General features: G+C 42.8%; 1 protein-coding gene and 1 pseudogene across 2 annotated transcripts in view; one reads left to right on the top strand and one right to left on the bottom strand.

Annotated features, from left to right (window-relative positions):
- DTD1 (D-tyrosyl-tRNA deacylase 1) overlaps positions 1-25,697 on the bottom strand; it is a 191,579-nt gene that overhangs the window by 130,316 nt on the left and 35,566 nt on the right. The gene's annotated exons all lie outside the window — the stretch shown is intronic.
- On the top strand, positions 9,684-13,731 carry LOC112633144 (annotated as a pseudogene).

The following is a 25,697-nucleotide window of genomic DNA, read 5'->3' as shown; positions in this document are numbered from 1 at the left end:
AAAAAAAAAAAAAAAAAAAAAAAAAAAAACAAACAAACAAAAAAAAGACGGTTCCATGTAGAGAATAATTAACCTAGAATTTCTAAGAAAAAAGCCAAAGTGCTAAAAATTATCAAGGCACAATAAAATATTTGTAGAGAAGAAAGAAAATATTCAAGCCTCCTTTATTTCTAGATGTTTCCTCCATTTTCCTACAAAGAAAACAGAAGCAAGCAAGTATTTACATAGAAAAATATTGCCACGCTGCCTGTGTTAGAAAAAAAAAGAAAACAAACGAGGCCGGGTGCAGTGGCTCACGCCTGTAATCCCAGCATTTTAGAAGGCCAAGACAGGTGCATCATCTGAGGTCGGGAGTTCAAGACCAGTCTGGCCAACATGGTGAAACCCTGTCTCTACTAAAAATATAAAAAATTAGCTGGGCATGGTGGCGCATGCCTGTAATCCCAGCTACTCAGGAGGCTGAGGCAGAATCACTTGAACCTGGGAGACAGAGATTGCAGTGAGCCGAGATCAGACCATTGCACTCCAGCCTAGGCAACAAAAGTGAAACTCCCTCTCAAAAAAACAAGAAAAAAGAAAAGAAAACAAACAAAATGCCCATCAATTAGGAAAATAATATGGCCTTCAATGAAATACTCTCTAGGGACCCCCAGGTATTGCCCCTGATATGATGTGTGCTGCAACCACAATGCTCCCCTCCAGCAGGGCTCTCAATTCTCCATACTTACAGCCCTGCCATGCCACAGGGATGCCCATGCACTTTCTGTGATGGCTGATAATTGTTGAAACAGGATAATAGGTACATGGTGGTCCATTATACTATCCCCTCTACTTATGTGAGTTTGGAGTTTTCTATAATACAAAGTTTTAAAAATAAGTATTTCAGAAAAAAATTGCCATAATTAAAACAGACTTACCCTTGCAATAAACAGAAATTATCGCTCTCACTAAAAGAAGCAAGAAAACTAACTCATACAGATACAGCAACTGACCTAGTACATCACTGGTCAGAATGGGTTGCTAACAGATTAACTCATTAGTCTACTATATCATTCATATAAATTCAGTGGTAATCGAAGCTATCTGTATCTAGATTAATTGAAGAGAGTTCACGACCTCCTCTGAAAAACAAAGATACTAAATTGGAAGCATTCCCACCAGACCTCATTTCCTAGGCTATATTACAGATCCTAAAATTATGGGTTCTTGTTTTGTTGTTACTGAAATTAAATTTAAGTGTTATAACATAGCTAAACATTCTAATAACCAAAAACACTCTTTGAAATAATTTTATTCCCAACTACAGATTAAAATGAAATACATAAGCATGATCCATAAGCATTTATTAATTTTCTGAATCATGATTACTTTCTAAAATAATGTAACCTCACTTTAAAAGCACTGTTAATATTGATTAATGCTTTTAAAGTAAAAGGTTTTTTTAGCAATGTAAGAGACTTTTATTTGCATATGTATAAAACCAAAGCCTCCCTTACCAACTGAAACTTTACTCAACAAATTTTTTTTTTTTTAAATGAGCTTTCTCAGGTTGAACAGATTATTTTTTCCCAGCCCATCAGAGACAGAAAATATTTCTGACAGTGAAAAATACAGGTTCTGGAGATGAGCCAGTGTGACTCCCAGAGCTCTGGCCTGGAGAAACACAACAGAATGGGTAAGCACTGAACAATGGCTTTGCACACAGGTACTGAGAGACTCTCCTTAACACCAGCCAACCTTTGGGGAGAGAGTCCACAGATAGACCTGTAAACCCCTGCGACTACACTGAACTGAGCTGGCCTTCGAAGAACAAATGGTAAGGACTTGAATACTTTCCAGAGCAGCTCACTCTTAAGAGGACCCAGTGCCACTGCATTAGTCCATTTTCATACTGCTATGAAGAAATACTCAAGAACAGGTAATTTATTTTTAAAAAAAGAGGTTTAATGGACTCACAGTTCCACATAGCTGGGGAGGCCTCACAATCATGGCAGAAGTTGAAGGAGGAGCAAAGGTACATCTTACATGGTGGCAGGCAAGACAACATGTGCAAGGGAACTGCCCTTTATAAAACCCTCAGATCTCCTGAGACTTACTCACTATCATGAGAGCAGCACAGGAAAACCCTCCCACTGGGTCTCTCCCACAACATGGGGAGACTATGGGAGCTATTATAAAATTCAAGATGAGATTTGGATGGGGACACAGCCAAACCATATCAGCCACCCACTGGTCTGAGAAATTCTGGAGCTTTATTTGTTTAAACAGACCATATTATAAATTGGAAAGAAATATTTAAGGAAGTTCAGTCAGAAAAAATCTAAAGCTGTGCAGCCTAAAAGACTGTTTTCTATTGGGGCCCAGCTGTCTCACTTAGCCAGGTCACATGACCTTGAACAAGTCATTTGAGGCCATCCCCATGCTCCTCCCCTCTCATGATGGCTGTGAGGGTCATGTACATGGATCTGAAACTTCAAAACTGTTTGTTCTCAAATGTGTTTTTATTAACAATGATGCTCTGTTATTATAATCCTCCTTCACATATAACAATTTCATTTTTCAAAAGCAAGGTTTACTTTTGGAATTATACATTTCCAAAACAACAGCTTTCTAACATTTCATTTTTAAAAAGTAAACAAACTTTTGGAAAGAATGCCAGAGCTACTAACCAAAGAGAGATGTCCGATTAGAAGTTTATGAATTAACCACTGTCTAATTGTTAAACAAGTATGCTATTTGTCTGTTTAGCTCATATACCTTTCACAGTAATTACAAGCCACTAATAAGTAAAAAGTATTCGAATTTCATAAGCTAATTTTTAGAGTTTTCTTATTTCACACTCAAAAATCAAACATGTTACTTTCATATATTAGCATACTTCAGACTAATACGTAAGTTCAAAGATAGTTAATTTATGAATCTATTTGTTTGTTTGTTTTTCCTTTGAGACAGAGTCTCACTCTATCACCCAGGCTGGAGTTTATGGTACGATCTTGGCTCACTGCAGCCTCGACCTCCCAGGCTCAGATGATCCTCCCACTGCAGCCTCCCAAACAGCTGACATTATAGGCATACACCATAATACCCAGCTAATCTTTTGTAGAGACAGGGTTTCACCATGTTGCCCAGGCTGGTCTCAAACTCCCAGGCTCAAGCAATATGGCCACCTCAGCTTCCCAAAGTGCTGGAATTACAGGCGTAAGTCACTGTGCCTGCTCTGTTCTTTAATTAATTAGTTAATTAAGTCAATGCCATGTGGCCACAACCCACTTGCTAAAAGCCCCAAACCGCAGCTGAGTGATCCCTTTTTGCTTCAGGAAGTCTCAGACACACTGGCAAAAATTCTGTTTCTTAAGCAAGTCAGCCAACAATTGCTCCTGAACACCACTCTCCTCTATTCCCCAGTGCCATTTAGTCCCTAAACAGACATGACAGCATCCATCATTCTGTTCTAAATTCAGCAAAAATCCACAATTTATCATACTATTTTTAGTCCCACCCCATATCTGCATAGAGTTTTGCAGTCTACGAAGCATTTTTCCTATTATGCCTCCCTTTCTACTGCTTCATACTGATGGAAATTCGGCTACTACTACTCCTGATATCCAAAGCAGGTCTACAAGCTGGAGTTGAGAGTGCTTCATCAAAAATGAGACCAAAGTGCTCCAGTGGGATGGAAATGTCAAAGCTAGTGGAGTCCGTTTATGTGTGCCAGCCCCCTAAGACCACACAGGATGAGGTAGCCCAGGTGGAGACACACTGCTCCAAAGTGGAGCTAGGAGTGTTACCTGTGTATCCCTGGAAGGGTCCTTTGGTCCCCTGAAGCCCTCCAGGCTGCACCTGGCTTGGTCCAAAAGCTGGATGGGCCCCGCTAGGCTCAGCCTACCAGCTTCTGAACAGGAGCCAAGTAGACACCAGAAAGTAAAAATGTTGTCCAATATTGTGACTGACTTTTAATCCTAGGAGCTACTCTACCTGACTATAGATGGTAAACTGAAAAAAACCAAAATGGCATTTTTCTTTTATTGCTTTAGAAAACATTTTATAGCTATAATTTTCAGCTAATATTTATGGGGAACCCCCTAAATGCCTAGAAGTGCACTTAATTTCAAGGATGGAGTACATAAGTTTATGCAAAGACTTAAATGCAGACACTTCTCAGTGCCTGCATGCTGCCCCCTGGGCCCATCCTTGATGCCAGCCCCAGCCACTGCAGACAGTTCCACATCAGCGTCAGCTCAGCTGACAGTCAGTACTCCTCACCATGCACTGCAGGTCTTTTTGCCATAAGGCCTTCTCAGAAGCCATGCAAGCCTGCTGGCCTGCTTGAACTGCCAATGGGGACAGGAACCAGTGGCTAAAGGCCCTACCTCTCATCCTCTGGACACACAGCCTGGAAAGCATTCTGTCCACTTTAAATAAGTGGGCTGGTTTGAAAGACCCCAGATCCACCTCCATCCCTGCCCAACTACAAGAATCCGGCAAGCCCTATGCCCTTATCCTTTGGGGCAGTGTTCTTAGCCTAGATCTTGGACTATGCCCCAAAAGGATGCCAGAACCTACTAAAACCATGGTTCTCGACCTTAGCTACAGTTTAGAATCACCTGGGGAGCTCTGAAAAGTCTTGATGCTCAGACTGCTCTCCAGAAAAATTTCACTGAGCTATTTTGGGGAGGGGCCCAAGCTGCACAGGGCTCAGTCTATGCTGGGACCTGAAAGTTCTAACGCTGGCCAGGAGCAAGATGCAGTGAGACAACTCTCAAAGGGGGCAGTCATGAGAGGGTTAAGACAAACCCTCTCTTTATCAGAATATACTGGAGGCAAAGGAGCCACAGAAAGATAGCTAGGCAGATTATGTACCAACAATTTTTAAAACTACCAGCTGTTAGCTGGGAGCGGTGGCTCAGGCCTACAATCCCAGCACTTTGGGAGGCGGAGGTGGGCAGATTGCCTAAGGTCAGGAGTTCGAGACCAGCCTGGCCAACACAGTGAAACCCCGTCTCTACTAAAAATACAAAAATTAGCTCGGTGTGGTGGCACACACCTATAATCCCAGCTACTCTGGAGGCTGAGGCAGGAGAATCACTTGAACCCAGGAGGCGGAGGTTGCAGTGAGCCAAGATCACACAACTGTACTCCAACTGGCATAACAGAGTGAGACTCCATCTAAAAAAACAAACAAACAAAAACTAACCAGCTGTTGTAACAGCTTTTTTGAAAATCCACCTCTTGCCACTGCTCTGAAATGGTATCCTTTATTATATTCTCAACTTCCCATAAATAATCAGGTTCTTTTTCAGGTCTCCCATCCAGTCTGCTAATAGGTTTCTCTCCTGCTCTGCCAGTACCATCTGTTGCATTACTAGAGTGTCGTAACACATTTTTATATTTAGGAAGGCCAGTACCCTCTGTGAGATTTTTTAAAATTACGTTTATCTTTTTAATTCCACTGGAATTTATTCTGAAGTATGGTATAAAGGATCTAAAATGATTAATTTTCCATAATTGCAACCAGTTGCCCAATTACTACCTACTGAGAAATCCTCCATCTGCCTTTAGTTTGTAATGCCTGCTTTATCACATGTCACAACCATACACAGCAAATAGCACACAGTCAATTCTGAGCTGCCTCTTGCTTTCCCATAATTGGCCTACGATCCCTGCCCTTGGGGAACTTATATTTTGTCAGGGGAAAGAGACAATAAATGTAAAAAGTAAATAACCAATAGATACAGTGACAATATTTTAAAAGATAAGTCTGACAAAGGAAGTCAGAAGTGGAGCAGCGTGCGGCACTGGGGGTTCAGTGCAGGGCAGCTGCAGCATGAAGTAGGGTGATCAGTGTGCAGGCCAAGAGTACAGAGCAGGAGGGCAGACTTCGTCATGGAGAAGGATGGCCAGGATGGGGGCAGGGAGGATGGGGCCGTGATAGGCTGCAACATGACAGGGTGACAAGGCTGATTTCACAGGCGTATGACCTGAGCAGGCACACAGGGCCCCGCACTCAACTGGTTCTGCACTTAGTTTAATGCTCAGCTATAGCCATGTGGAAACCGTTAACAATTTTACCTGTTTTGCTTTTGTTTTTGTTTTGAGATAGGGTCTTGCTGTCACCCAGGCTGGAGTTCAGTGGTGCAATCTCGGTTCACTGCAGCCTTGACCTCCTGGGCCCAAGCAATCCTCCCAACTCAGCCTCCTGAGTAGCAGGGACTAACAGGCATGCACCACCACAGTGGGCTAGGTTTTTTTTGTGTGTTGTTTTGTTTAAATTTTGTAAAGATAATGTCTCCCTATGTTGCCCAGCCTAGTTTCAAACTCCTGGACTCAAGCAATCCACCTGCCTCCGCCTCTCAAAGTGCTGGAATGACAGGTGTGAGCCACTACACCTGGCCCAATTTTACCTTCAAATGTGTGTTTTGCAGGTGAAGTCCAACAGGACTGCGGCGCATGAGCATAGGCGGAGGTGATACACACAGTATGCGGGTCTGATGCCTTTCCCTGCTGCCCACTGAGCACAGCACTTGGGATTCCCTGAGCACAGCACTGGGTGGGCCCACAATGCATGGGGTTTCAGGGACACTCAACTTACATGTACAGTAAGTGTGTTACTTCTACAACTAAGAGGGGGCTGACAGCCCCAAGAGCTCACACTTTCCATCTGAACCAGAACTTGCCTTGAACACAGAAAGAGCAATGGTGTTCTAAGAAAGTGAATGGCTGAGAAAGCCCATCAGAGTCTTTCTCGCTCAAGTCTTGTCCTGTGTTAGCCACCACTTACCCTGGACGTGCTGACTCAGAAAGCAAATAAGGTGACCCACGGCTCCCCAACCTGACAGTCCCTTCTGACTCATCAGTGAACTGAACAAGACAGTGGTGGCAGGACATGTGTGAGACAAAAAGAAGGAATGTGTTAGTTCCCACTGTTCTGGCAAGAATCAAATTCATATGATGTAGGAGCTATAAAACACCAATTGTGTAATTCTGGTCATTGCACATACAAGTTAAATTTGCTTTTTTTTTTTTTTTTTTGAGACGGAGTCTTGCTGTCTTGCCCAGCTGGAGTTCAGTCATGCAATCTCAGCTCACTGCAAGCTCTGCCTCCCGGGTTCACGTCATTCTCCTGCCTCAGCCTCCCAAGTAGCAGGGACTACAGGCGCCCGCCACCACACCCAGCTAATTTTTTGTATTTTTAGTAGAGACGAGGTTTCACCATGTTAGCCAGGATGGTCTCGATCTCCCAACCTCGTGATCCGCCCGCCTCAGCCTTAAATTTGCATTTAAAACTGGCACTGCACAATATAAATGGTAAAATTCACACTAATAATTTAAATTTTTTATTTGTCCTTGGTTATAATGACATAATAGAAAATAAAAAGCACCATGACAAGTGGAGGAGGAAGTGAGAGAGATAAAAGAAAGGAAAATGCTTTGCCTTTCAGTGCCTTTAAAAGTACTTTTCTACTGCTTTTTGAACAAGGAGTCTGGCATTTTTCATTTTACACTGAGCCCTGAAAATGCTCTAATTCAACCTGTGGATGGCCTAGGAAAAAGGTCCCCAAGCAAGGCACTGGGCACTCTCTTGTCCTCCTGGTCCCTCACTGTACATCCCAGATCATTGCTCCCAAACTCAGCTGCAGATGCAACCATCTCTGGTCCCACCCCCAGAGAATCTGGTGTCATTGGCTTGGGGTACAGCCTATGCACTGGGAATTTTCACAGCAACTCAGGTGACTCTAATGCACATTCAAGGTTGAAAACCAGTGGCTTAGGTCAAAGCTACCAAGTACTAAGCACACCTACCACCAACAGTCACAGATCCTCCAGTTGGCCTCCCAGCAATGCCTGCCATGATATCAGAGAAGACTACACCAGCCTCCTACACCAGTGACCTGGTCGTTTATCTATAAATATGAGCCAAAATCCAAGGGTCACTGGCTATTTGAGGGAGATTATCAGCACCAAAGAGAAGGGATCAGGTGAACAAAGAGAACACTAGTCCTGCAGGGCCAACAGTGATTCAGGGAACAGAAGAGATATTTTCAAAGCCCTGCTCCTGATGTGGGCCCCATCTAGATTGATGACACCACTCTCCCCTGGCCCCTGCCCATCTGTTCCTGCTCTGTTCCTCTCTACCCTGGCCCAGTGCAGCAGTTCTCACCCTTCAGGTCCTTCTGCCTCCTTTACCTTGCCCAGTCCAGTCTATCTGCCATTCTGCTACCAGAGGGTCACAGCTGAGGAGTACTTCTTACCTTCCCCTCACTGCCAAACCCTCCTCAGTGGCTGTCCACTGCCCACCGCCAAAGGACGAAGGTACAAGCTCCTTACCAGGACACAGCACTGCCACCATCTGGCTGCCTCTCCATTCTCATCATTCTCCCCACCCCCTGCCTTCTTGCCCCATCAAACTCACCTGCTTTCATTCCCCAGGAGGTTCAAGCCTCCATGCTCATGTTCTGATCTTCCGGGCACGCACCACCCTTGCTCCAAGCTTTCAGACCCAGCTGCCTCTTCCTCGCCCTTCGAGATGCAACTAAGACATCTGTTCTGTGCTCAGGGACACCTATTCTGATGACCAAGCCCCCACCAAGCCTCCCTGTATTCCACTCACTCCCTCAGCACCGGGCAAATAACATCCTCTCGGAACTGCCCCAGCGTGACTTTTGTCTCACTAAGGGACTAGCTCTTGAAGAAAAAACCATGGCTTATTGCTCTTTCTAGTACCCACCACACAGAAATCTGGCACATGAAAGGTAGTTAATAAATATTTATAAAAAGGAACCAAATGGAGGCAACCACCCCCATTTCTACATGTAAAGTTAAGGGTCAAGTATAGAAATGAGCCTCTCACTCAAAGCCAATGAAAACACCAATACATTTTGGAAAAAATATATTCGCGATGCAAATTAAGTTATTTGCATTTGTTATTTCTGAAATACTTGGCCTTTGAGACTTTCCGTTTGATTGATTAGAAGAGCAGAGAAAGTTGGAATTCCATTCCCTCATTGTCAGAGCTTTACTTTGTTCTGCTGAGCTCAAGTTAAAGCCAAATGTAAGTGGTTCGTCTCAGAAGGTCAGGGCTGATGAGCCTGAAATGCAATGGGGTCCATATGGCTCATTAACATGCATGCCCTCCTCTCTCGACATCTGATTTCCATCAGCATACAGAGACTGATGCCTGCACAGTTCCTAAGGGTCCCCAGTGGAGATTTCAAAACCACGTTAGGTTATGGGCTTTTCCTGGAGAATAAGGACTAAAGAAAAACACTGTCAACAGAGACAGTCAATGAAGGCACATGAGGAAGGTAGACCTACAAATGGCCAACTGTCAACACCACAGAGTCACAGGTTTCCAGCACCAGAAAGGTCTCATAGGATCACCCGGCCCAACCCTCTAACCTGACACATGAAGACACCAAATCCAAGAGGCTCTGTGATGTGACCAAGGTCACTTAGCAGGAGTCCTGACAGAATTCCCAGGCACCCAACTCCCAGACCTGCTTTAGGCTACTCCTCTTTTCCTTCCTTTAATTCCTCAAGGGTTTTCATGAGGAAAAATAAAGAAAGGACAAAACTACACTCAGCATCATTTGTATTGCCCCAGCCTTTAACAGAGAGACAGACAGGGTGAATGGTAGATTCAGGACTACAGGAAGCCCAGGGACCCCCTTGTCCTCCACACTGAGATGCGGCCCACAAGCTCCATGGGAAGGTGTGTGCACAGCAGCAGGTATCTGCACAAGGAGAGCCCCTTTCCTTACAAACCCATGATGACATGCTTCTTCCATGATGGGCATTTCAGCCATCTACAGAACAAATGCCAGACCAAAGCCAGCTACCAAGTCGTCACAGGCGTTGACAGCCACGAAGACGGGGTACATAGTGAAGGTGTGCCATGCCTGCCAACGCCTTGTACCTGTCCAGTAAGGCCTCGCTTCTGCTTTGGTCTCTCCCAGGGCCTTGGACACAAATGTGAGGTAGATGTCTACCAACAGGCCTCCACTATCTGCAGCAGCAATCCAAGGCCTTGGATGGCCTCATTTCAAATGCCAAGCATTCTACATCTCTATGAAGGATGAAGGAAAAAATACCCTAGGAATTACTATTTATACACTATGCTCAGAATCTTAAACTGATGACTGAAACATGTCCACTGTGTCATAAGCTAAAATACTGACATTTCATTCTCACTGCCTTTAAATACATAGTCCTTCAAACACTATGAAAAATGAACCCATCAAAGCCCCAAACTGACTCCCGGTTGTGCTTCCTGTTGTTGCTGTTATTTTTCAGGTTGGAAGCCACAGACCTTTTATCCTTACCCATAACCCAGCTACCAAAACATAAAAACGAATGCCACATTTCTGCAAAACACCATTTGAGCCAGGAATAGGATTCCACTGTAGTGTAAATGTTAAGAAACCTCTGTGGTTCCTTTGTATAGTATTCCACTATTAACAAGCAAACCTGGGAATTCTCCTAGGGATGCGATTAAGCGGTAAAAACAAAAACACCCAACAACAGGCACACAGAGACTTCATTTTAGATATTGAGGCCACATCTCCAAAGCTTGCAGGAGCTGCTACCTAAGTGTATCTCATTTTTCCAGAATTGGTAGGAAGACACAACTGGCCACATGCCTCTGCTTCTGGTCTGGGCACTGCAATCTAGAGTTACACACAGATTTCTCCCTGTGGGTATGTAAATTAGGAGACCAGTTCCTCCTTGTTTCTATTTCCACAGGCGAAAAATGAGATGCTTCAATAAAACTCCTGATGCTGCACTCCTCTCCAAGTCCTGAATTTATCTCTCTCTCACTCTATCTCTCATCTATCTATCTTTATAGAATTCCATGTACCACAGTTGATTGATTGATTGATTGATCGGTTGATTTAGAGACAAGTTCTCACTATGTTGCCCAAGCTGGAGTCCAGATGCACGATCATGGCTCACTGTGGCCTCAACCTCCTGGGTTCAAGCGATTCTTCACCTCAGCCTTCTGACTGGCTGGGAATACATGCGTGCACCACCACGTTCTGCTAATTTATTATTATTATTATTTGTAGAGATGGGGTCTTGCTGTGTTGCACAGGCAGGTCTCAAACTCCTGGGCTCATGCAATACTCTTGCCTTGGGCTCCCAAAGTGTTGGGATTATAGACATAAGCCACTGTGCCAGGCCCCGTATCCCACAGTTGAGTGAAGTAAGCTGAGCTCTGACCTGATTCCTTTCCTTCTCCTTCCCTTGATTTGCCTAATGTCACACCTCAGTATGGAACTGATTTATCTCAAATCTATCCTGGGTACTGAAATAGACTTGGAATGAATTCCTGAATGGACATCTCATCTCACCTGATGCCAAGCAAAGGAACCAAGATGAGAAATGAATCTACACATCGTTCCAAGCAACTCTTTCAGGTCTATTATTCTTAACCTTTGATGATTCCTCCTCCTGATTCATTTTATTAAATTCTATTAAGAAAGACATGAAAGAAGCATAAAAGAAAAGTTGGCTGGGCCTACCTGGTATTTTATTCACAGGTCACATCTGGGAGGTATATATATTCTGTTTTTTAAATCTGATGGTTTTCCCAAAATATCTCCTTCTTGAAAAAAGCTACATAGTTTTGAGGCAATTTTATCGTTAACAATAATTCTCACTCAGTGAGACACTAACTTAGAACAATTCCCTGTAAATCTCCCAGTTTAGCCATTTATTGAATAAAATGATAATTCTACCAACTTAAATATTCTAGAGCCCATATTAACATGTGCTAAAGTAAGATTTTGTTATACCAGTCTCTGTACTTCTAGTATGCTTGAAATACTTCAAATTTTAAAAACAATAGCAAACATTATAAAGGAGCAATTTTCTATTATCTAGAAAATCTAGATCCACAAAAGGAGATGTAAAAAAAGGATTTTTGTATCATCATTAGTAATAGCAAAAAATTGCGACCAACTCCATAATCCATCAAAAGGAAAATAGCTACACAAAATACAGTATATTCATAGGACAGAATCCCATCTTGCAGTTAAAATGAATGATCTAGCTGCATATGTAACCACACAAATGCCCTTGTGGGGTGGGAAAGAAAGCATGTTGCAGAAAAACATACGCAGTAAAGGACCATTTAGGTCAAGCACCTGTGCACATACAAGTGCGTGTACACACACACACACACACACACCCTGAATCTAACCTTAAGGAAACATCAGACAAACACGAATTAAGGGACACGCTTCAAAATAATGGGCCCGTATTCTTCCAAAGAGTCAACGTCATGAAAGTCAAGGAAAGACTGAGGAAATGATCTAGAATGAAGGACGCTAAAGACACATGACAACCAAATACAAGGCATGATTCTGAACTGGATCCTTTCACTTTGAAGACCTTCTTGGGACTCTCTTCCAGCAAGGCTAAAGACAATTCTTCACACAAGATGGTAGCAACAAATCATAGGTACAGCCAAATTCACAGAAGATCAATTGAAAATTCTCATCGGCCGGGCACGGTGGCTCAAGCCTGTGGTCCCAGCACTTTGGGAGGCCGAGACGGACGGATCACAAGGTCAGGAGATCGAGACCATCCTGGCTAACACGGTGAAACCCCGTCTCTACTAAAAAATGCAAAAAAACTAGCCGGGCGGGTTGGCGGGCGCCTGTGGTCCCAGCTACTCGGGAGGCTGAGGTAGGAGAATGGTGTAAACCTGGGAGGCGGAGCTTGCAGTGAGCTGAGATCCGGCCACTGCACCCCAGCCTGGGCGACAGAGCAAGACTCCATCTCAAAAAAAAAAAAAAAGAAAATTCTCATCAATACCTTCAATCAAAAACTTTACTCGGATTATGCTATCAAACTTGCTTTAGAAATCAATACAGAAGATCCGCCCAGAATCCAGATTTGGTTTCAGAATCAAAGAGCTAGGCACAGATTCCAGAAAAGACCAGACCTGAGACTTCAGAGTCAAGCCAGAGCCAAAAGCAAGATCAACCTGGTAGAGAAGCCAGACGGTGTCATACTACCTACAGCACCTCTCAACTATGCATTCTCAACAAGGCATTTATGAAAAACTCATACCCTGGGATTGATTCCAGAGAACAACTTGCTAAAGAAATTGGTGCTCCAGGTCGGGCACGGTGGCTCACACCTGTAATCCCAACACTTTGGGAGGCTGAGGTGGGCAGATCACCTGAGGTCTGGAGTTTGAGACCAACCTGATCAAGATGGAGAATCCCTGTCTCTACTAAAAATACAAAATTAGCCGGGCATGGTGGCACATGCCTGCAATCCCAGCTATTGGGGAGGCTGAAGCGGGAGAATCACTTGAACCTGGGAGGCAGAGGTTGCGGTAAACCAAGATTACACCGTTGCACTCCAGTCTGGACAACAAGAGTGAAACTCCATCACAAAAAAAGAAAGAAAAGAAAAGAAGGGAAGAAAGAGAGAGAAAAGAAAAGAGAGAGAAAAGGAAAGAAAGAGGGAAGGGAAGAGAAGGGAAGGGAGGGGAGGGGAGGGGAAGGGAGGGAGAAGTCGGTGCTCCAAAGTCAAGAGTCCAAATTTGGTTCCAAAATCAAAGATCTAGATTTCATCTTCAGAGAAAAAGGGAACCTGTTGTGTCCTTAGAACAAGACAACCAGGGACAAGATCTCTGAGGGACTTCAAGGTACAGAAGATACACACAATAGCACCAACCTCACTAACAACTCTCACTTTTCTAGAGCCAGAACATGGTGAAAACACTCAAGTTCAGTGTATTTGCTATTATCAACTTGGGTCCCAAATCTCTCTCACGGTCTTCCTGGGAGTCTATCCTTCTGCTGAAACTGCAAGCTAAGACTTCTGAAGAGGGTAAAGAACGTGGCCAGGTGCCGTGGCTCACACTTCTAATATCAGCACTTTGGGAGGCTGAGGCAGGAATATTGCTTGAGCCCAGGAGATTGAAACCAGCCTGAGCAACATAGCAAGACCCTATGATAAAAAATAAAATAAAATAAAATAAATAAAAAGAACTGTAGGAGGCCAAGATAGGTACAAGAGGCACCACACTACCCTATTGACACAGCCTGGATCCAGAGTGCAGCAGACCTTGAGACAATGAAAATAAACTTAATAATAATAATAATAATAATAATAATAAAAGACCTCCTTGGGATAACTGGTAAATTATGAATGGAGTCTGAAGATGGCTGCTAGTAAAATGTCAATGCTAATTTTCTGATTTTGACGACTGTTTTGGGGCTTCTATAAGAAAATGTCCCTGTTTGCAGGAAATATCCTAATGAATTCAGGGGTGAGAAGGCATCAGGCTAACAACTTGCTCTCAAGTGATTTCAGAAAATAAAGTCCCTGATACTGCTCTCCCAACCTGTCTGCAAGTAAAAACATCATACACCTTATACCATATGCTAAAACTAACTCAAAATGGATCAAATATCTAAATGTAAAGGCTAAAACTAAAAAACTCTTGGAAGAAAACATAAAGAAAAAGCTTCATGATTTAGATTTGGCAATGATTTCTTGGATATAATATCAAAAGCACAGGCAACAAAAGCAAAAAATAGACAAATTGGATTTCATCAGAATTTAAAACTTCTGTACATCAAAAAACACCACCAACAGAGTGAAAAGGCAATCCACAGAATGAGAGAAAATATTTGCAGATCATCTATCTGTCAAGAAATTAATGTACAGAATACATAAAGAACTCCTGCAATTCAACAATAAAAAAACACAAACCAATTCAAAACTGGGCAAAGAACTGAAATAGATCTCCAAAGAAGATATACAAATGGCCAATAAGCACATGAAAAGATGCTCAACATCACTAATCATTAGAGAAATGTAAATCAAAACCACAACGAGATACACTGCACACTTATTAGGATGACTAGTATCAGAAAACACACACACACACACACACACAAACAGCCAACGTTGGTGAGGATGTGGGGAGATCAGAACCCTTGTGCATTGCTGGTAGGAATGTAAAATGGTACAGACACTGTGGAAAACAGTATAGTGGTTCCTCAAAAAATTAAACAAAGAACTACCATATGATCCACAACCTGTACCTAGGTATCTACCCAAAAGAATTAAAAGCAGGATGTTGAAAAGATATTTGTACACCAGTGTTAACAGCAGCACTATTCACAGTAAGTAAAAAGTGGAAATAACCCAAGTGTGCATGGATAAATGAATGGATAGACAAAATGTGGTATACAAGAGAATATTCTGTGGCCATAAAAAGAAAACTCTGACACATGCTATGAACATAAGGCTCAACATGGATGAATCTTGAAGAAATTATGCTAAGCGACATAAGCCAGTCACAAAGATACAAATACCATATGAGTATTCATATGATACTCAGAGTGGTCAAATTCAAAAGGCAGAAAATATTACAGAAGGGTCGTTGCCAGCAGCTGAAAGGAGAAGAGAATTGGGAATTACTATTTAAGGGTAAAGTTTCAGTTTTGTAAGATAAAAAGAATTCTGTAGATAGGCCGGGAGCAGTGGCTCACACCTGTAATCCCATCAGTTTGGGAGGCTGAGGCGGGTAGATCACTTGAGGTCAGGAGTTTGGGACCAGCATGGCCAACATGGTGAAACCTCATCTCTACTAAAAATATAAAAATTAGCCAGGCGTGGTGGCCCACGCCTGTAGTCCCAGCTACTCGGGAGGCTGAGGCAGCAGAATTGCTTGAATCCGGGAGGAGGTTGCAGTGAGCTGAGATCACTCCACTGTACTCCAGCCTGGGTGACAGAGCGGGACTCCCAAAAAAAAAAAAAAAAATTCTGTAGATAGATGGTGATAATAATAGTTGCATAACAATGTGAATATACTAATGCCACGAAACTGTATACTTAAAAAGTTTAGGTTATGTACAATTTAACATAATCTTAAAAAATCTTCTGACATACACGCACCCAGAGATACCACGTGTAAATCTGGGTAAACATATTTTTGTTAAGTCTGGAAGTAAATACATAGAACTTATTAACGGCGCTACCTCTGAGAATGAGAGTTATTGTCAAAAATATTTTTAGTGTATCTTAAACTTCTAAATTCTTAAAAGAATATTGATTTTATGTATTAGGTATAACAAAAATTGATATAAAAATGCTATTTTATGGACTCATGAGAAAAAAGATAGGAAAATAACTGTTTCTATAAAAATACCTTTTTACCCAGGAATACTATAAAAGCTTACTATCAAAAAATAACATTTCTAAATTGTTACTTTCCAGTTAATACACTGCTTGCTTGCTTGGAATTTTTTTTTTCAAGTAGTAATTATGATAATAAGAGACTCTTCCCAAGAGAAAATGAAGGGGGCAAAGGGACAACATGAAAAAAAAAAAAAAAATCCTCAGAGCATAAGCCCAGATCTGGTCTGGATTTCAAAATGAAATTTTATAGAACTTGTACTTATCCCCTGAAGGTTTCATGACCCAACAATGACACGAATGGTTAATAATAGCCTTTGCCCTCCCTCTGCAGTCAAACAGCGATGCAATTCCTGAACAGAGCCACTGCCCGGGGGATATTATGTGAGTATCATGTTCCTGACTTAGCAGGAGAAGTAGAAAATGGAAACAAGGCCACAAACTTAGATCTTTCCATTACACAGAAATTGAGGCTTCCGGGCTTCACTTTCATGATTAAAAATAGAAAAAGAAATTGACTTCACATTTTATGGAAAATAGTCAAAGGAATATATTTTATGTGAAGAATATTCACAGACATGCCATTCTTTTGTGTTTCCTATTGACAGAAATCATTGCGATGGTGGAGCTAGTGAGGCATGAAGTGGCTGCTGCAAGACTCTTGACCAGCCAGCAGCAAGAGGCACGCTGGAGCCCACAGTAGGACAACCTTCTCCAGTCCTGACTTCCACTCCGCCTCTGGAGCAGCTGCCTTCCTTCTGACAATGACTCTCCATAATTTCCAAGCTCAATGAACACCAAGAAACATACTTTTCCAAAAATAAATCTTTCTTTTTCTGACAAGCTCCTATGACAGACATTTAGAAATTTCCCTGAAAATATTAGCTACAATAGTATACATAAATCAAATTCAATATACATGTTTCTTGGGCTTTTTACAGTATCTTTTTATAATTAATGTTTTTGTATTTGGGGGAAAACTGGGCAATAGTGAAACATTTGGCTTCATGTTGACCAGAAAAAAGGAGCCTGCTTCCCTGAACTTACTTTTTTTTTCCTTAAATAAAAAAAAAAAAAAAGAAAAGAAACCATCAAACAAGTTCTGGCTTTTGTGTCCAGACTGTGCCCAAGGATCACTAAAAACCAGGGGTGAACATCGCACTCCTTGATGTCTAATATCTGATGTCATCATAGAAACTCATGACATGGAATCCCTCCACTGTGCTGGCCTTGGAGGCAAGAATGGGGTCATTCTTGCAGTGAACTGTAGGAGGCTGAACTTTGCAGTATTACTCTCTAATGCTCAAGCCACAGTATGAAAGAACCAAACATGAGTCACTGACACAAAAGCTCTACTGTGGAAGGCAGAATGTGAGAGTGGTTGAGGGCCTCTGAAGTGTATCCAGACAGCTCCTAAATGTCCTCTCTGCCACCCTGTCACAAGCCACACATCCCCCGATCCCCAGCCTACACTAAACCCAATCTCATCCATCTCTGCAAATACACATCAGAGCTCTTAACATTCTAATAGGTCTTTGGCTTACTAACAATAAAACTCAAATTCCTTACCTTGGCCCATGAGGCCTTGTTCCACCAAGCCCAGGTCACAGCTCTGGCCTCAGGTCCTGCCCCTCTCCCTCTCACCCTCCAAGCTCCAGCCACACTGGCCTTTCTTCCACCAGTCACCCTAGAGCTCTGTATCTGCTGACCTCTCTGTCTGGCACACTCTTCCTTCAGTCTTCACTGGCTCCCTCTTATCTCAGCATCCTTCCCTAGTGCTTGTACCTAAGGGGACCTCTACCCAACAGCATTCTCTACACCTAACCCTGTTGGATTTCTTTGTATCATCAGAATTTTAAATTATACTTGTTTTTGTTTGTTTCCCCACTAGAATGGAGGCTTCATGAGGGTACAATGTTGGTTCAGTGCTGGACCTACATGCAGGGCCAGCACAGAGCAAGCACCCAATAACAATCTGCTGGATGAATATATGGGATGAGTAGGTAGTGGGCAGGTGACTGGATGGATGGATGGATGGATGGATGGATGGATGGACGGATGAGTAGGCAGATGGATGGACACATGGGTGGATGGATAAGTGGATAAATGAACAAGCAAACAAACTAACAAACAAATGAGCATAAGCTTTTATTCAAGGGCATTACTACTAGGAAATCCTTGCCACACCATGTCATAGGGAGCCAAAGGTAGGAAGAAAGGCCTTGCCTGGATGGGTACTGAGGTAAGTGTCATGTGTGAAGAGCTACCTATCTGAAATGAACCTTAAAAGATGTGGAAGATGTCAGCAGGTAGAGACAGGGAAAGAGTTCATTTCAGGTGGATGAGCAGAGACACAAAGGAGAAAAAATTGTGATGCTTACTTATGAAACAGTAAATAATCTGCAGGAAACTAGTCTACAATTCACTGTGAAAAGCTTTTACCATGAACTGAATAGGTAATAATATATCATAAAATATGAGCCCTTAATAATTTCCCATGTGTGTTTAAATGTAAATGATCAGCCAACTGCCCACGGAAGCCTCCACATTCATGCATTTCATTAAATTACAATTTCCATGCAGACGCTAAGATGTCGATCATCCTGGGTTTTTATTCCAGTTCCATTAACACTTCGACAGATGAGTAAGGCATTCCATGTCTGGTACTCAGAAAGCCAATAAAACTATAAATTACTTTCAACTACAAGTCTTAAAGAGGCTACACCACTACAATCTTGCCCAGTCATTGAGCAATCCACATGCTGGGCTCATCTCTCCCAGGAAAAAAGTTATTCTCCCAGCACATGCCTCACTGTCACCCAGTAGAGAGGCCGATCATCAGTCACTAACATATTGAGCTGTTGCTGCTGCATCGGCTTTTCCCTGACACACCTGTAATTGTGTTGAGAAGGCACCATGTTCTGGAAACATTTTCATCACTGCCTGTGTGGTGGGGGGAGGAGGTGTTGGGAGATTGAGGGCTCGTTGATGAATAAGAACAGCCTCACATGTGACCTCAATAATCAAGCAAAGCCATCTTGCTTCCTGGCAGCTGCAGTAACATAGGTTGTAAAGTATTTTTAGACATTTGGGGGTAGGGAAGGGAGGGCAGGGTGGTCCAGAAGAAACCAAAGCGTGGAGCAGATGATCACTGCAAGGCCTGATTCTCTCTATTCCAGTAGTTCTCAAATGTTAGTGTGCTTAGGAGCACACAAAGACCTGGTTAGAAACATAAATGGGCTACTCGCCTGCTTTCCAAGTCCAGACATTCCAGGAACTCTGGCTCAGAAAACCTGGGTGGGCCCAGGACTCTGCATTTTAGTAAGCACCACGGGTGGCTTGATGCCAGTGGTCCTCAGTCTGCCGTTTGAAGAACACTAACACCAACCCCTGGATGACTCTGGTAGAGAAAGAATATGTAAGCTCTGCACATGACAGCCCCCAAGTCCACCAGCATCTTCACTTCTTGGGACCTGAAGAAAATGTGACAAAAGTCCTGGGCTCCTTTCTCCCAGCAAAAGGCACTTGCACACATCCACACACACAAAACTTGTGGGATAAGCTCAGACCAGTCTGTGAGCCCCTAAGAGTCTACTTAATCCAATTCACACCCCGCTGGCCCAGCCTAACCTTCTCTTAGAGACTAAGATTTAAAAGATAACTACCTCATCAGTCATTACAGACTACACCTATACTGCAGCAAGCTGGCAAATACCTCTATGTAGATGAGTGTTTTATCTACACCTTTAAAAAAAGTATAGTAAGTGCTGCATTTTTTAGATTTCTATCACTTCCAGATCATTCATTCTCTCTCCATTAGTAATGCAAATGTTTCGGCAAGGTTTTCTACAAAACACCACTGACTGGCAGAACATTTTTCTACAATTACCCGGGACTATAAAGCTCCTGGTAAATTACTTAACAAGCTAAGAATTCCCAATTAAAATATTGAGTTTGTTTAACTAAATTATTGCTATGCACAACGTACAAATCCATGGAAGGAAAAATTCTACCTCTCTCCCTTGAGAATAAAAAGGATGATGTTAATCTTTGGCAGGTCAAGTCAGTAAGGTAAGGAGTTTTTTTTAATACACACACAAATGAGATTATAAGATTAAAATAACTAGGAATCTGCCCAAAACACATATACAGGAACAAACAAATAAAGCCCTTAAACCTTAAATGCACTACCCTATTAGTGTCCTGAGAGATTGGTTTAAAGTAAAACAGATGTTTTGCTCTGGTTGGAGATTAGAAATGTCTTATGTGTCAATGGTAGAAGAGAAACAGATCCTAGTTTTTAATTTACCAGACATATTCCAATAGCAGAGAAAAAAACTCTTTTCAATTTTTGCAATTTCCTTAACTTGTGCTATGGATTTAAGACAGTAAGGTGAAAGTCAATTGATTAATCAATTCATCAATGGGTCCCCAACAAAGAGACAGTCATGCCAGCCTTGTAAAGGCTTCTTTTTAGCCCAATATGAGCTGACTTAGGACAACCATCTATTTAGAAACAAATTAAAGTGATAAAAGTGATTCCCTACAGCTCTCCACCAGGAAGAAAAACATCTGCTAAGCTCCCACCCTTTCATACCAAACATTCATGCAATAGGCAGGCATTTCCCCAGGCACTGACAAGGACTCAGGATACATTCTGACTGTGCAGAGCAGTGGGCTGGGCTGAGTGAGGTCAGGAGCCCCACCATCTCTACACCCAACCCACTCCCCAGAGGGTTGAGCTGATCTCATAATTCATGGAAAGCAGGTGTTCAGACAGAAAGGATCAGAAATCCAGGTGTGGTTCCATGTGTGGTGAGAGGTCTGGCCAGGTGGCGCCCTAGCCCTGGTAGGAGGCCTTCCATGCGGCAGCCTAGGTCCCAGAAGCCAGTGTCACTGACAAAGACTACACAACAGCAACAACTCTCTAATGAGGACGCTTTGCTGAGTTCCCACTACTGTTTTGGTGATACTTCAGCATAAACAAAGCTGGACTCTCAGTCAACGTTTGTTCAATAAATTAATATAACAAAATGAACTAATATTACTGGAGTAATTGACAGGATCTGGCTACCATCTTGGCAACCAGACTTTAAAACATACTCCTGCAGCAAGTCAACAACTCGAGCTTGGTTCAGGCCATGTGAACATTGAAGCTGAAACCAACCGCAATTAGGGAGCTAGAATCTAGAATTCAAGCCTAAAAACAGAGTGAAAAGGAGTACATTTAAATAACTGTTCTTCCATGAATAGATGCAAAGTTATTAGCAACAACATAATTCTTCCTTATATTCAGAGTACTTCTCATCTGATTTGTCCCCCAAACTGAAATATGTAGCAAGTGAGAGCTCCCCTCTATGCACCCGTGATGGGGCCACCTGGTAGAAGCAAGCCACCTGTGTGTTCATGTGTCCTTCATTTCACCTCTGGATTCCACAGCAGGTAATGAAAAGGCTGCCCCTGTCACTGGAAGTATAAATATATAAAAACCAAATGGAATTTTTTTCCCCCACAGCCCCTTACCCTACACATTTCTTTCAGATCCTACAGAAGCCATGAATGTCTCAACTCGACATTCCAAGGTCCAGGCACAGGGATGAATCTTGCTGATAAGACAAGTATACAGAGAAAATTATGGACAAAGCAATAGTGATACTCAGATGAGCGTAAAATTAATAGCTCCGTAAAATTAATGGCACCAGGTTTCGCTAGCCAACTCATCCCAGTGATTTGTCAATAAACACGTCCGTTAACTCAAACATGTATATTTGAAAGTTCATTTTTTTAGCTCCTTCCAGCATTTCAATTTAATGACGTCTTTAATGGCACTAAATAAATGAGAACGTAAATAATTAATGGCAACACTATGAACTAAGTGGGCCCTAGGCCCCAGGGAAGAGTCCTTCAATTACCAAATGGCCCTTCTCATCAGGAAAAACCTCCATCTGCTCCCCCATCCATGTGAGGCTCAGGAAAACAAGCCCTACTCAGGGGAAGGGCACTTAAGATTAAAACAAGACAAGAATAAGCTTCTACCATAGACATGGCAGGCTAGAGTGTTATCTCCCAATATCTAGCCACCAATGGAAGAGGTCATGTACCAGCAATCATGCACTAGGCAATAATAAGCAGGATGTTCCTACCAGAATCATGTTCTCTTGCAAAAAATGTACCAGGAACAACAGCAGTCAGTTGGTTCCGCTACTGCTTCCATGTCCTGTTCCCTTTGGAAATATGTCCTTTGGAGCAAGAATGTAATGTCCTCCTTCCAACTTCTCACTGCCAGAACATAGCATGAAACCCATGCAGCAGCCTATAATATGATGGGTATGCTATATGGAAAGCATGCAGGTGTTGCAGCAGCCAGTTCTGCAAACAAGCAGCGGTCCAGTTAGAAAGGCAAACTGCTGGTTACCTTTACCAGCCCAGTCTTCACCAGCAGTAGCTGCATCACATAAGCAGAGCTCTGAGATTCTTGAAAATAAGAATCTACCCCTATTTGAAATAGAAATTTGAAAACAATTGGGAATCCCTTCTACTTTCCATATCCTTAAAGGTCAGCTAAAACCTCCAGTCCCCTAGGAGGCCCGCTTGGCTGAGCAGCAACAGCAGTAACAATGGCCTTCTCTGAACCCGGGACATTCATAGACACCACAGCCCGCCAGCTGTGAGCACCACTGCTAAACAAACACCACTCCTCCCACCCACAGACACCTCGCAGGATAGGGCAGTGAACAACACTCAGGGAGCTTGAGTTTTATGAGTGGTATGGATCATGATAGCAGATGGTGTGAAGTCTGTGAAATAAACCACCAGAGCAACAGGGCAGAGTGGCCAAATGGGTCTCCTGGGAACTGTGGGGGTCAGAGAATCTTGGAGAATGAGGAGGAGACTCTGGAATTGAGACAAGAGCTCCGAAGTAGGAAAGAGCTTGACCTTTTCAGCAAGGGAGAGGAGGCAACAGCAGATACAGTAGGTGAAGTATAGGGATGGAGGGAAAGATGGCCGCAGAGCAGGCAAGAGAGGGCCACGGACGCCTGGTCACTCAGGCCCTGGGAAATGACAGCAAGGAATGCAAGGCTTCAGCAAAATGCACTTGGAAGGCACTGAAGAGTTCTAAGGAGGAGCACAAACTCAACGGTCTTGTAACCTTTCCTAAGTTGCCTTATGCTGTCCACCTCTTTCACTGGCATTAACCTTTCAGGTTTATGTTGCCCAAAATCTATCCCTGGCTGCACAGGCTGGGCGGCAGCAGTTCCTTCTCTTCCTCACAGTGCCTAGCACACCATCAAATACCAAAATGACACTTGGTGCTTACGTACACACACAAATACATGCACACACACCCACATGCACACACGCATGGGCACACCCATCCACATATACACACACATACATATATGCACATATACACATGCACACATATACATCCATATACATACACACACACATACATTGTTCATTTGTTCAGATAGTTTAAAGAACTTATTTATATTTTAAAAGAACCTGCTAAAAGAATCATTTTTCTATAATGTTGAAATTTGCCAAAAGAACCATTTTTCTTTAATGTAATTGTAGCAGTTTTCATTACTGATTGGAATATAATGGAAAGGCTGGGCGCGGTGGCTCAAGCCTGTAATCCCAGCACTTTGGGAGGCCGAGACGGGTGGATCACCAGGTCAGGAGTTTGAGACCAGCCTGGCTAACACGGTGAAACCCCGTCTCTACTAAAAAATACAAAAAACTAGCCGGGCGAGGTGGCGGGCGCCTGTAGTCCCAGCTACTTGGGAGGCTGAGGCAGGAGAATGGCGTGAACCCGGGAGGCGGAGCTTGCAGTGAGCTGAGATCTGGCCACTACACTCCAGCCTGGGCGACAGAGCGAGACTCCGTCTCAAAAAAAAAAAAAAAAAAAAAAAAAAGGAATATAATGGAAAAATAAAACACTGAGAATTAAAAGCTATATTGATAGAAACACATGTTTATCTATCAGTAAAAAGAATTTGGCTATGTTCTTCCTATCAAAACAAAAGCAAGCAAATTAGCTATTTGCTCCAAGAGGAAGCTCCTTCTAATTTGAGAAGAAAAGGCAGAGAGAGGCCCCAGGCACAGGCCAGCACCAACCTAACACAGGACCCTTCTGCGCCTACCCGCCGCCACCTACTGGAGAGCTGGGGGCAAAGCGCAGTGCAATGCACAAGATCTGAGGCTTTTGGGGATCAGGAAACTGGTCCACGTAAATGAAATTGACACAAGACAATTTGTGTATTTAAAAAGAAAACTCCTAAAGGATTCAGAAATAACTAAAAGTCTTTTTTATCCTTATAAGTTAACATGGCTCGTTAGAAGTTTAAAAAATGCCTACTTGAGGATTTTTTGATTTGGGGACAGTAGGTTATGTATAAAGTGTACAACATGATGCTCTGATCTACACACACATAGTGAAGTGATTACTACAGTCAAGTAAATTACATGTCCAGCATCTCACACAGTTACCATCTTTTATTCTGTGTGCACTGAGAGTTCCTAAGTCTACTCCAGAAGTTCCTAAATCTACTCCCAGTGCACAATATGATACTGCACTCCTTGTGGTGTACATTAGATCTTGAGACTTACTCGTCTGAAATAACTGCATCTTTGTACCCTTTGACCTAAACAAGAAGAGGGTACTGGTTGAAAGAAAGTTGAAGATTCTAAAGGCAAAAGGTATTATTCTACCATTTCCAGAAAAATATTTAGAATGAAAAAAAGTTAGACTAAAATTTTTCTCCAAATAGAGTTAAACCAGAATAATAAATGAAGACTATGGGATAATGATCAAATAGAACCGGAGGGAGTAGCCAGAGGCAAGAGGAAAACCCAGAGAGAATGGCGTCCTGGGAAACAAGGCTCCAGCCATTTCCAGGGGCAAGTGGGCAACAGTGGCAAGACAGGGGTTCTGAAAAATGGGCATGAAATAAAGCAATGTGAGGTCACCGGGGCCCTCGGTCGGTGAGAACCTTTACAGACCCAAGGACACTACTAAAAATACAAAATTAGCAGGGCGTGGTGGTGGGCACCTGTAATACCAGCTACTCAGGAGGCTGAGGCAGGAGAATGGCTTGAACCCAGTAGGCGGAGGTTGCGGTGAGCCAAGATCGTGCCATTGTGCCCCAGCCTGCGCAACAAGAGCAAGACTCCACCCCCCAAAAAAAAAAAAAAATCTGGCTTTGAATAGGTTGCCCAGCTTCACGTTTCCATTGTGCTGTCCCTTTACCGCTGCATCACTGGCCATCACAGCATTCTAGCAAGGGAGGGAGACCAGGAAGGAAGAATGGAAATGTTTGCGCAGTCCTTCCTCCTCTGCTTGCCAGGCCCTATGTGTCTCTATCCAGTGAGTGCGTTAATTAAGCCTTTACAAGTATGCTAAGCATCTGTGAGACCACACAGGTTCCAAGGACTATTACACATTTCCTTTCTCTACTTTAATTAACTTTTATTTCATGAAAGTTTACAAATTGGCAGCAAATCCAGGTCAGACATTGCTTTAGAAAAAT

The sequence above is a fragment of the Theropithecus gelada genome, chromosome 10 (genome assembly GCF_003255815.1).
Source record: "Theropithecus gelada isolate Dixy chromosome 10, Tgel_1.0, whole genome shotgun sequence".
NCBI classification, from domain to species: domain Eukaryota; kingdom Metazoa; phylum Chordata; class Mammalia; order Primates; family Cercopithecidae; genus Theropithecus; species Theropithecus gelada.
Note: the sequence above shows the minus strand (reverse complement) of the source record. Positions and strands in the feature narration are given on the sequence as shown.